This window comes from Sus scrofa, chromosome 4, assembly GCF_054392235.1.
Source record: "Sus scrofa isolate SSC_HxYL_T2T_F1_AM1 chromosome 4, Sscrofa_HxYL_maternal_Yorkshire_Landrace_v2.0, whole genome shotgun sequence".
In the NCBI taxonomy this organism is placed as follows: Eukaryota; Metazoa; Chordata; class Mammalia; order Artiodactyla; family Suidae; genus Sus; species Sus scrofa.
In genome coordinates, this window is record NC_139386.1 from 88,709,340 (window position 1) to 88,723,069 (window position 13,730).

A 13,730-nucleotide genomic window follows, 5' to 3' on the forward strand; every position below is an offset into this window, starting at 1 on the left:
AAGATCATGTGTGATTTTTTTCTCACATGCCTAAAATTTTTATAATATTATATTATTTTTATGATGGAAATATAAAAATATAATAGGAAACTTTCCCTTGATGCTTATGCTTATGCTGAAAAAACTTTAATAGAAAATTACTACTCAATGATTAAATTATTTAAAACAAAGAGACAAGACAACACTTGCTGACGTTAAGGACATTAAACACTCAGGCTTTTTAGTGAGTAGAGAATTACCACATATGTATCCTTAATATTTTAAAGACAGCCTGAACTATCATCTTGGCAATCAGGCCTATTTCTTGAGAGGTCAAAAATTCCTGAAGATCCCAACCCAACCCCTTGATCACTTTCTTTTAAAAAATGTTAGCCACTTCAATGAGCATGTCAAACCCCTTATAATAGGTTATATATTCAGCGCCTACTACATGCAGGATTTGTCTAGGTACAGGGAGTCTGCAAAGGCAAATGGGAAGTTTGTTGTTCTTAATTTTGTTTACTTATTTAATGATTCCATATTCCACTCCACAAAGAAGCCCTAGAAATAAAATAAGTATCAGCAAGTGTAATACAGAAAACAAAGGAAGCAATTCCTTGGGTGAAAAGAAAGAATCAGGAAGAGTGCTGACCTAGGGTTGTTTTGACCTTCAACTGAGTAGGGACCCACTTGGGGTTAAAACTGTGGTGAAAGCATATCAAAACAGTTTAGAAATCAAAAGTTTGAGGACACATGGTGAATAAAAGTACTAATAAGCGTGTTGAGCCTACAGAAAACACTCTAGCTGTCTTGTGTCCAGCATCTGATCTTGGCTTATGTCCTTAGTCAAAATGCAAACTTCTGAAATGGCTTATGGTACATCTAATTATGGGAGGATTCAAAGGACTGAATCCACCCCAAATTCCTACATTCATGTTCATAGGTGCTGACTCAAGTTTTACTTTATGGGTAATGAAAAATAAATTGGAAGCTTATATAATGAACTTTTGCCTTCTGTTTCATGATAATGAATTGTGACATTATGAAGCATCTTAATAACTTATTAAATATTTTAGCCCTTTAAAATCATCACTAATATTTCTTCAGTTAATTAAAGCCAGTAAGCCTATTTAATGGTTAATGTGGTTACTATAATTAATTAAGAATAGGCAAGGTAAAAAGTCTGTGACCCAGGGGATTTTTTTTTTTTTTTAGTGACTTTGTGGGATATGGAGAAGGTACCATCCTTAAAAATCAACATCGATATCTTAAAATTTCTTTGAGACCTCCTGAAATGAGTGCAGAAAGGTAAAAACGGGAAGCTAATTTTCTTGTTACATCCTAAGTAATTAATTTACATACACACATGTATATAGTTCATTTGACTATAATATTAACTATCATTTATAGATAATTGATAGTCACATGATGCTTCTTTCCTTAAAGACAGCTAAATCCATCTGTTTCAACAGAAGTAAATATTCAAAATGAAACAGTTAGAAACATTGCACATAGAAAAAGAACTGAATCATGTAGGTCAGAAGAATTTCTCACCTTTCTAGTTTTTGCTATCACCTGTGTGAATTAGAGAACTGCCTCCTTTTAAAAAATCTGTAGAGTAGGAAGGATAATATATGAATACTTGTATCATAGAATTATGATATGGTTTAGATAAAAAGCTATACTTAAAGATACTGTCAAAAATGGAACATAACCTACACCCTTAGTTTTTTATTACTTTATTTATTTTGATGGTTTTCAAACATATTTGAGCATCAGAATCATAAGGTACTTAAAATAAGTAAATAGTGAATATCTCTCTGGGATTAATTCACTAAATCAAGCATCAGAATCATAAGGTACTTAAAATAAGTAAATGGTGAATATCTCTCTGGGATTCATTCACTAAATCAGAATGCCCCAGGGAGGAATCCCAAATCAATATTTTTATTAAGCTGTACCACAGATGTACATCATTTCTAAAAGAATAGACATAATTTATCAGATACTATGTTACAGATATTTTGAAAGGTAGGCACTTTCCCCATGCTTGGTATGTCATTACACCTCACAAGAGTTCTGGGGGTCGGTATTATTATGCCCATTTTTCATATGATGAAAGATTAAATAACTTGTCCCAGGTCCTTAAGGTCACACAACTATCACATTGTGGAAACCTTATTAGAAACTTAAGATTGTCAGATTGCCCAAAACTTTGCCACTGGTTTTCAAGTTTTGGGTGTTTGTAGCATATTTTAGGACCAGAGTTCCTAGCAGTATATATGACTCAATAAGAGACAAGCCATGGCTAGACTATAACAGTGCCCTTATATAACAAGGTCCAAATAGGGCAGTGTCACTTGGCTGCCCATCTATAGTGTGATGATGTTGAAACAGCATGTTACTACCTGACCAAACCGTCATGCTCTCATGAAGTAGAGTTATTTTTCTTTGGTACTGGCTTCCTATTGCACTGTGCCTTTCATTTATTATGTACATTAATATTCTTGATGCCTAGCTAATAGTCACTGTCCTAACAGTACAGGCACTTAGTTTGACAAAACTTAATTTTTCACAAAAGAATTAAATTGAAGAGTTTCTGTTTGGCCCAGTGGAAATGAATCTGACTAGTATCCATGAGGATGTGAGTTTGATCTCTGGCCTCACTCAATATGTCGGGAATCAGCATTGCCATAAGCTGTGGTATGGGTCATAGATGCAGCTTGGATCCTGCATTACTGTGGCTGTGGCATAGGCCAGCTGCTGTGGCTCCAATTCAACTCCTAGCCTGAAGCATAAACTCTAAATGTTCAGTATGAAAAAAAAAAGTTATCAGAAATACTAAGAAGCAGGAAAATAAGAACTATAATCAGGAGAAAAATTTTTTAAATATTTTTTGCCAAAAATGAGAGATGATATAAAGAAAAAAATTAAATAGCTATCATAGCAGAAAATGTAGAGAAAAACATAAGCATGAGAAAAGAAACAGAAGACCTAAAAAAGACCCAAATGATATTTCTACAGTTGAAAAGTACAATATGTGAAATGAAAAATGCATATTTGAGGTTAATAGCAGAATAAATACTGCAGAAAAAGAGATCAGTGAATTTCTTTTTCACTGATCAGTGAAGGCATAGCAGTACTATCCAAATAAGGGAAGGAGGGGAAAAAATGACAGGAAAAAATGAACAAAGTATCAATGATTTATGAGAAAACATTAAGCAATATAATATATGTAATTGGAGTCTCAGACTGAAAAGAAAGAGAAGAGGACAGAAAATGTAGGTAAAGAAATAGTGGTCAGAAAATTTCAAATTTAATATCAACTTTAAGCCCAATTATCCAAGTAGCCCAATAAACCCCAAATTGAAAAAAACTTAAAGCAAACTTACCTACTCATCTAGGTACATCATAATCAAACTGCTGAAAACCAGGAATAAATTAAAATAAATTAAAAATTAGCCAGAGGGGAGTTCCTGTCGTGGCGCAGTGGTTAACAAATCTGACTAGGAACCATGAGGTTCTGGGTTCGATCCCTGCCCTTGCTCAGTGGGTTAAGGATCTGGCGTTGCCGTGAGCTGTGGTGTAGGTTGCAGAGGCGGCTCGGATCCCGTGTTGCTGTGATTCTGGTGTAGGCCGGTGGTTACAGCTCCGATTCGATCCCTAGCCTGGGAACCTCCATATGCTGCAGAAGCAGCCCAAAGAAATAACAAAAAGACAAAAAAAAAAATTAGCCAGAGGGATTTCTCTCATGGAACAGCATGTTGGGTCACTACTGTGACCTGGGTTTGATCCCTGGCCTGGGAACTTCCACATGCCTTGGGCCCAGCCAAAAAATAGAACAGAAGCCCCAGGGCAAACAACAATCCAGGTGAGATCACAGCTCTACCCCTCAGTAAACAGGCTACCTAAAGACCCCTCAGGCACACAGCTGCCTCTAATCCCATCCAGAGACTAAGCCCCACCCACCAGAGGGATTCGAATCAGCTCCACCTAACAGGGGGCAGGCATCAGCCCCCCCCCCCATCAGGAAGCCTACAGCAAGCCCCCATACTGACTTCAGTCACAGGGGAGCAGACACCAGAAGTAAGAGGCTACAATTCTATTATCTGTAAGAAAGTCACCACACCAAAAACTTATAAAAATGAAAAGACAGAGGACTATAACTCAGATGAGGGAGAAAGGAAAAACCCCAGAAAAACAGCTAAATGAGGAGGAGATTCTTAGCCTCCAGGAAAAAGATTTTAGACTGTTTATGCTGAAGATGATGCAAGACATTGGAAATAAACTGGAGGCAAAGATGGATAACTTACAGGAAACACTGAGCAAAGAGATACAAGATATAAAACTTAAACAAAAAGAGATGCAAAATACAATAACTGAAATAAAAAAACTCACTAGAAGCAGTTAACAGCAGAATACAGGAGGCAGAAGTACAAATAAGCGAGGTGGAGGACAGATTAGTGGAAATTATGGATGAAGAACAGAAAAGAGAAAAAAGACTGAAAACAAATGAAGAGAATCTCAGAGAACTCTGGAACAACGTTAAACACACCAACATCCGTATCATAGGAGTGCCAGCAGGAGAAGAGAGAGAGAAGGAGACAGAAAAAATATTCCAAGAGATAATAGCCGAAAACTTCCCTAATATGGGGATGGGATCACTCACTCAAATCCAGGAAGCACAACGAGTATCATATAAAATAAACCCAAGGAGGAACACCCTGAGACACGTACTAATCAAACTGACCAAAATTAAAGGCAAAGAGAAAATCTTGAAAGCAGCTAGGGAAAAGAAACAAATAACATAAAAGGGAACCCTGATAAGGTTATCAGCAAATTTTTCAGCAGAAACTCTGCAGGACAGAAGTGAGTGGCATGATATACTTAATGTGATGAAAGGAAAAAACCTCCAACCAAGATTACTCTAACCATCAAGGCTCTCATTCAGATTTGAAGGAGAAATCAAAACTTTCACGGATAAACAAAAGCTGAGAGAATTCAGCAACACTAAACCAGCCTTACAACAAATACTAAAGGAACTTCTCTAGGCAGAAAAGAACAAGAGAAGAAGGAAAGAAAAAAGAGCAGCAAAAACAAATCCAAAGTAATTAATAAAATGGCAATAAGAACATACATATCAATAATTACCTTAAATGTGAATGGACTAAACGCCCCAACCAAAAGACATAGACTGGCTGAATGGATGCAAAAACAAGACCCGTATATGTGCTGTCTTCAAGAGACCCACTTCACTTCTAGGGACACATACAAATTGAAAGTGAGAGGATGGAAGAAAATATTTCATGCAAACAGGGATCAAAAGAAAGCTGGACTAGCAATACTCATATCAGACAAAATAGACTTAAAAATGAAGAATATTTTAAGGGACAAAAAGGACATTACATAATGATCAAAGGATCAATCCAAGAAGATGTTATAACAATTTTAAATATCTACACACCCACCACAGGTTCACCACAATATATAAGGCAACTGATAACGACCTTAAAAGGAGAAATTGATGATAACACAATAATAGTGGGGGACTTTAACACCCCACTTACAGCAATGGACAGATCAACTAGACAGAAAATCGATGAGGAAACACAGGCCCTGAATGAAGCATTAAACCAGATGGACTTAATGGCTATTTATAGGACATTTCATCCGAAAGCAACAGAATACACATTCTTCTCAAGTGCACATGGTACATTCTCTAAGATTGATCATATCCTGGGCTACAAATCCAACCTCGGTCACTTTAAGAAAATTGAAATCATATCAAGCATCTTTTCTGATGACAATGCTATACGACTGGAAAGCAACAACAAGAAAAAAACTGCAAAAAACACAAACACGTGGAGACTCAACAACATGCTACTAAACAACCAATGGATCACTGAAGAAATCAAAGAAGAAATTAAAAAATACCTGGCAGCAAGTGAAAACGAAGATAAAACACTCCAAAACCTATGGGATGCAGCAAAAGCTGTTCTAAGAGGAAAGTTTATAGCAGCACAAGCCCACCTCAGGAAACAAGAAAAAGCTCAAATAAACAAGCTAACTTTACATCTAAAGCAGCTAGAGAGAGAACAGACAAGACCTAAAGTTAGTAGAAGGAAAGAAATCATGAACATCAGAGCAGAAATCAATGAAATAGAAACAAAGAAAACCATAGAAAAGATCAATGAAACAAAAAGCTGGTTCTTTGAAAATATCAACAAAATTGATAACCCCCTAGCCAGACTTATCAAGCAAAAAAGAGGACTCAAATCAATGAAATTAGAAATGAAAAAGGAGAAGGAACAATGGACATCACAGAAATACAAAGGATCATAAGAGACTACTACATGCAACTATATGCCAATAAAATGGAAAACCTAGAAGAAATGGACAAATTCTTAGAAAGTACAATCTTCCTAGACTAAACCAAGATGAAATAGAAAAGATGAATGGACCCGACACAAGAACTGAAATTGAAACTGTGATTAAAAAACTTCCAACAAACAAAAGTCCAGGACCAGATGGCTTCTCAGGCAAATTCTATCAAACACTTAGAGAAGAGCTAACACCTCTCCTTCTGAAACTATTTCAAAAAATTTCAGAGGAAGGGGTACTCCCAAACTCATTCTATGAGGCCACCATCACCCTGGTATCAAAACCAGACAAAGATTCCACAAAAAAAAGAAAACTACAGGCCAATTTCACTGATGAACATTGATGCAAAAATCCTCAACAAAATGCTAGCAAACCGCATCCAACAATACATTAAAAGGATTGTACATCATAATCAAGTGGGATTTATCCCAGGAATGCAAGGATTCTTCAATATCCGCAAATCCATCAGTGTGATACACCACTTTAACAAACTGAAGAATAAAAACCATATGATCCTCTCAATAGATGCGGAAAAAGCCCTTAACAAAATCCAACACCCATTTCTGATAAAAACCCTTCAGAAAGTGGGCATAACAGGAACCTACCTCAACATGATAAAGGCCATATATGACAAACCCACAGTGAACATCATTCTCAATGGTGAAAAGCTGAAAGAATTCCCACTGAGATCAGGAACAAGACAAGGATGTCGGATCTCACCACTGCTCTTCAGCATAGTTCTGGAAGTCCTAGCCACAGCAATCAGAGAAGTAAAAGAAATAAAAGGAATCCAAATTGGAAAGGAAGAAGTAAAACTATTGCTATTTGCAGATGACATGATACTATACCTAGAGAATCCTAAAGACTCTACCAGGAAACTGTTAGAGCTCATCCATGAATTTGGCAAAGTCACAGAATACAAAAATCAATACACAGAAATCGATGGCATTTCTATATACTAACAATGAAAGAGCAGAAAAGAAAATTAGGGAAGCAATCCCGTTTACCATCGCATCCAAAAGAATAGAATACCTAGGAGTAAACCTACCTAAAGAAACAAAAGACTCTGAAAACTACAATCCACTGATGAAAGAAATCAAAGATGACACAAATAGGTGGAAAGATATACCATGCTCGTGGATTGGAAGAGTTAATATTATCAAAATGACTATACTACCTAAGACAATCTACAGATTCAATGCAATCCCTATCAAATTACCAAGGACATTATTCACAGAACTTGAACAAAATTTTTAAAGTTTGTTTGGAAGCACAAAAGACCCAGAATAGCCAAAGACGTCCTGAAAAAGAAAAATGGTGCTAGAGGAATCAGGCTCCCGGACTTCAGACTACACTACAAAGCTACAGTCATCAAAACCGTGTGGTACTGGCACAAAGACAGAAATATAGATCAGTGGAACAGGATAGAAAGCCCAGAATTCAACCCACGCACCTACAGCCAACTAATCTATGACAAAGGAGGCAAGAATATACAATGGAGAAAGGACAGTTTGTTCAATAAGTGGTGCTGGGAAAACTGGACAGCCACATGGAAAAGAATGAAATTAGAGCACTCCCTAACACCATACACAAAAATAAACTCCAAATGGATTAAAGACCTAGATATAAGACCAGACACTGTAAAACTCTTAGAGGAAAACATAGGCCAAACACTCTCTGACATAAACAACAGCAACATCTTCTCAGATCCACCTATCAGAGTATTGATAACAAAACCAAAAACAAACAAATGGGACCTACTCAAACTTCAAAGTTTCTGCACAGCAAAGGAAACCCTAAACAACACAAAAAGACAGCCCACAGAATGGGAGAAAATCTTTGCAAATGAATTGACTGACAAGGGATTAATCTCCAAAATTTATAAACACCTTCTGCAGCTCCATACCAAAAAAACAAACAAGCCTATCAAAAAATGGGCAGAAGATCTAAACAGACAGTTCTCCAAAGAAGACATACAGATGGCCAAGAAACACATGAAAAGATGTTCAACATCACTAGTTATTAGAGAAGTGCAAATCAAAACCACGATGAGGTACCATCTTACACCAGCCAGAATGGCCATCATCCAAAAGTCTACAAACAGTAAGTGCTAGAGAGGGTGTGGAGAAAAAGGAAACCTAGTACACTGTTGGTGGGATTGTAAATTGGTGCAACCACTGTGGAAAACAGTATGGAGATTCCTCAGAAAACTAAACATAGAACTACCATTTGATCCAGCAATCCCACTTCTGGGCATCTATCCAGAGAAAACCATGACTCGCAAAGACACATGTACTCCAATGTTCATTGCAGCACTATTTACAATAGCCAAGACATGGAAACAACCTAAAGGTCCATCGACAGAGGAGTGGATCCAGAAGATGTGGTACATATACACAATGGAATATTACTCAGCCATTAAAAAGAATGAAATACCAGCATTTTTTGCAACATGGATGGACCCAGAAACTATCATGCTAAGTGAAGTAAGCTATACAATGAGACGCCAACATCCAATGCTTTCACTGACATGTGGAATCTGAAAAAAGGACAGACTGAACTTCTTTGCAGAACAGATGCTGACTCACAGACATTGAAAAACTTATGATCTCTGGAGGAGACAGTTTGGGGGGTGGGGGGATGTGCTTGGGCTGTGGGATGGAAATCCTGTGAAATCAGATTGTTGTGATCATTATACAACTACAGATGTGATAAATTCATTTGAGTAATAAAAAATTAAAAAAACAAACAAACAAAAAAAAACCATAGAAGAAAAAATGTAGCCAGAGAAAAAAAGACACATTGTATACAAGGTAAAATGATAAGATTGATAACAGATTGCTGATTAGAGGACACTAGAGCACATCGCCAAAACACTTAAAGAAAAAGATCAGCCTAGAATTTTATATCCAGTGAAAATAACTTTCAAAATTGAAAGTCAAATAAAGACACTGTCTGACAACCAAAATTGAAAGAACTCCTCACTAGCAGAGCTTCACTATGAAAAAAAAAAAAAGTGTTAAATTTCTCTGGGAAAAAGGAAAGTTTTACCAAGTGGAATAATTAGATCATTTCATTATGAGAGGAATGAAGGGCACCAGAAGTGAAAATATGGAGATAAATATAAAGGTATTTTTTGTAATTAAACAATGCCTTTAAAAGATAATAGATGCTTGAGGGTAAAATGAATAGCAATGTACTATAAAGCTTAAAATATATATAGAAGTGAAATGTATCCTAAGAATAGCATGAAGGACAGGGGAGATAATACTGGGTTGTACAATAAACATTATTTGACAGTGCAATAAGTTAAACACATATTTTACAACCCTATAGCATCTACTAAAACAAAGCAAAACTAATTAAACTATGTACCAGTAAATATTTTAACATGTTCTAAGCAATAATTCTATATGTGCAACAAAAGATTCAATTAAAAATAGTCCTTATTTTTTTCCATTATGTTTTATTACAGGATAATGAATGCATTTCTCTCTACCATACAGTAGGACCTTATTGTTTATCCATTCTGTAATGTAATCGTTTGCATCTGTTACCCTAACTCCCAATCCATCTCTTTCCCACACTCCTCCCACTTGGCAAACACAAGTCTTTGCTCTACATCTGTGAGTCTGTTTCTGTTTTGTAAATAAGTTCTTTTATGTGATATTTTAGATTCCACATATAAGTGACATCATAACAGTATTTGCCTTTCTCTCTGATCTATTTCACTTAGTATGATAATCTCTAGGTCCATCCATGTTGCCGCAAATGGCATTGTTTTATTCTACTTTATGGCTCCGTAATATTCCATGGTATGTATGTACATCTTCTTTATTTATTCCTCTCTTGATGGACATTTAGGTTACTTCCATATCTTGGCTATTGTGAATAGTGATACTATGAACATTTGGGTACATATTCCTTTTTAACTTATAGTTTTATTCAGATATATGCCGAGGAATAGGATTGGTGGATCAGGTGGCAATTCTATTTTTAGTTTTCTGAGGAACCTCCATACTGTTTTCCACAGTGGATGTACCAATTTACATTCTCAACAACAGTGTAAGACAGTTCTCTATTCTCCATACCCTCTCCAGCATTTGCTATCTGTAGACTTGTGTAATGATGGCTATCCTGACCAGTGTAAGGTGGTACCTCATTATAGTTTCAGTTTGCATTTCTCTGATAACTAGCGATGTTAAGCATCTTTTCATTTGCCTATTGGCCATTTGTAATAGAAATGTCTGTTTAGGTCTTTAGCCCATTTATTTTGTTGGGTTGCTGTTTTTTTTTTTTTTTTTTTTTTTTTTTTGTTATCAAGTTGTATGAGCTGTTTGTATATGTTGGAATTTAAGCCCTTGTGTGTCTCATCATTTGCAAATATTTTTTCCCACTGTGTATGTTGCCTTTATTTTTTTTTTAGAGTTTCCTTTTCTGTGCAAAAGCTTGTAAGTTTGATTATGTCCAATTTTTTATTTTGGCTTTTATTTCTCTTGCCTTGGGAGACTGACCTAAGAAAACATTGCTGCAGTTTATATTAGAGAATGTTTTGCCTAAGTGCTCTTCTAGGAGTTTTATGGTGTCATGTCTAATATTTAAGTCTTTAAGCCATCTTGAGTTTATTTTTGTGTATGATGTGGGAGAGTGTTCTAACTTCATTAATTTACATGTGGTTGTCAAACTTTCCCAACACCACTTGCTGCAGAGAATCAATTGTATATTCTCACCTCCTTTGTCAAAGATTGTTGACCATAAATGTGTGGGTTTATTTCTGGACTCTCTATTCTGTTCCATTGTCCATATGCTTTTTTTTATGACAATACAACAATTTTTAAATTATTGTAGCTTTGTAGTATTTCTGAAGTCTGGGAGGATTATACCTACAGCTTTGTTCTTTTCCCTCTGGATTGCTTTGGCAATTCTGGGTCTTTGAATTGTGCTTTTTTTTTAAGGTCTGGATAAAGGAAAAGATCATATTCAAGAATTAAGTTTCCACTTTCAGATTAGGGTTTGACTTAGCAAGCAAAGTCAGTGACAAATAGGCAAAAGATTTGGGGCACTCCACCCACTTCTCTCTCTCTCTCTCTTTTTTTTTGTTTTTTTTTTTTACTTTTTAGGGCTGCACCCTCGGCATATGGAGGTTCCCAGGCTAGTGCTCAAATTGGCGCTACAGCTGCCTATGCCACAGCCACAGCAACGCAAGATCTGAGCCAAGTCTGTGACTTACACCACAGCTCATGGCAACACCTGATCCTTAACCCACTAAGTGAGGCCAGAGATAGAACCTGCAACCTCATGGTTACTAGTCAGATTAATTTCTGCTGCACCACAATGGGAACTTCCCCACCCATTCCTCAATCCCCTCTTTGGACTAGGTTTTCCAAGCAAGTACATCATTTGTAAATATGGCTTATAACTCCTATGTGTATAAACTTCTACTTAGAGCAGGGTCACTCTTTTATTCATTGATATATCATTGGTGCCTGATATTGCAGGTATACAATAGTATTTGGTGATTTACTAGAAGTATCAGAACCCTCTAGAAGAGCAACCCTCTAGACTGAGCACTAGGAGTCATTGTTTGCATCTGGGTGAATGAAAATAGAAGATGCTATCATTTGTGGTCAGGTATTTAAAACCCCCAATCCTTTTCTGATAAAAGTCCCATTCTTAACTCACCTGAGACCCTAAGTTAGAGTGCTTACTGGACAGATTCCAGCTCTGACTTTTGTGCTTAATCTTGATTTAGCAAAACTAACTCTGACATTTTTCCTTCTATCCCAGCTGACCTCAGCTTGACAATTGACCTCAGCTTGACAATTGAAACCCTTTTTCCTTTTTCTTCCCTCTATTAATAAGTTAATTTGGACTCTTAATCTGAACCAGAATCCAGATTATTCTTACCATAACAGTTTAGCACAAGGAGCCTATATTTTTTTGTGTACTATATCACAGGCACCATGCTAAGCCTGAGGAATGAGATGTGGAGCTCTTGTCATCAAGGAACTGGAGGGCTGCAGAAAAGGCAAATACATAAGCAGCTAATTATTACATATTGGGCTAAAAGTTACAAAGCAGATATGATGGTGGCAAGAGCATTGAAGTACACTAGCCTATTGCAAAAACTTGGCATATGCAAAAATACAAAAGCTTGGGATATGCTATTCTTCATTTCTTGGATCTGGTAACAACCTGATCTCTGCACCTAGAGAGGTGGCCCTGAGGACATATCTCAGCAAAACATGAGAGCAGGTATATGTCATGATGCTAAACTCTCAGTTCTCTCCCTTGTTTATTGGTGATTTCCTCTCACATTGAAAATGGAAACTACAGGTCCCAGACTTACCTTTTGTCATTTCTTCTTGTTTGCCAGCAGATGAAGAAGCAATTATACCATGTGATTGGACTAACCACTAAGTTAGGGGCTAACAGTCATGTTTATGAAAGCCTTCCAGTTCTATGTAGATTATACAATTAATCCAGATGAATTAAGTCAAAATGGATTTTAAAAACACAATTTATTATATCACCATCAGAGAAACAAGCCTCTGGTTTCACTCTCAGCTACATATTGCAGATGCTAGATCATAAATAATTGTTAAAGAATTGCAAAGAAAGGAAAGTATAAGATGAGGCAGTTACACTTGACTGAAGCCAACACCAATGGACTCATCTTGTTAACACAATGTGGGTTTTTCAACCTCAGCATTATTACATTGATGATTGCATTGGATGATTCTTTGTTGATGGGTGGGGAGGGGGCTGTCCTATGCATTGCAATATTTTTTTTCTTTTTTAGGGCTGCACCTGCAGCACATGGAAGTTCCCACGCTAGAGGTCGAATAGGAACTACAGCTGCTGACGTACACCACAGCCACAGCAACATGGAATCTGAGCTGCATCTGCAACCTATACCACTGCTCACGGCAACGCTGGATTCCCCAACCCACTGAGAAAGGCCAGAGATCAAACCCACATCCTCATGGATACTAGTTGGATTTATTTCCCCTGCACCACATTGGGAACTCCCATTGGAGGATATTTAGTAGCATTCCTGTCTTCTACTCACTTGACACAAGTATCACCACCCATTACCGGTCATAAAAATCAAAAAGAGACATTATCAGGTGTTCCCTGGTGGGTAAAATAACCCTTTTTGAAAACCACATACCTAATAGTCTATAGTAGTCCAGTTATAACAGATGTATTTTAGTTTCATCTCACCAAAATAAGTGAGGCTTTTTACTATAACACTCATCTGTATAGTTAACAAGTTGAGCTAAACAATGCCCACAAACATTCTTACTTTAATATTCCTTAATTCTCTAAACCTCTGTCCTTACACTATCACCTGGTTTTATTCCCAA

The 13,730-nt window shown here is 36.7% G+C and overlaps 1 protein-coding gene across 1 annotated transcript in view; it reads right to left on the reverse strand.

Moving 5' to 3' along the window:
• The window catches only part of LOC100151788 (flavin-containing monooxygenase 5-like), a 281,467-nt gene that overhangs the window by 35,799 nt on the left and 231,938 nt on the right, over positions 1–13,730 (reverse strand). The window lies entirely within an intron of this gene.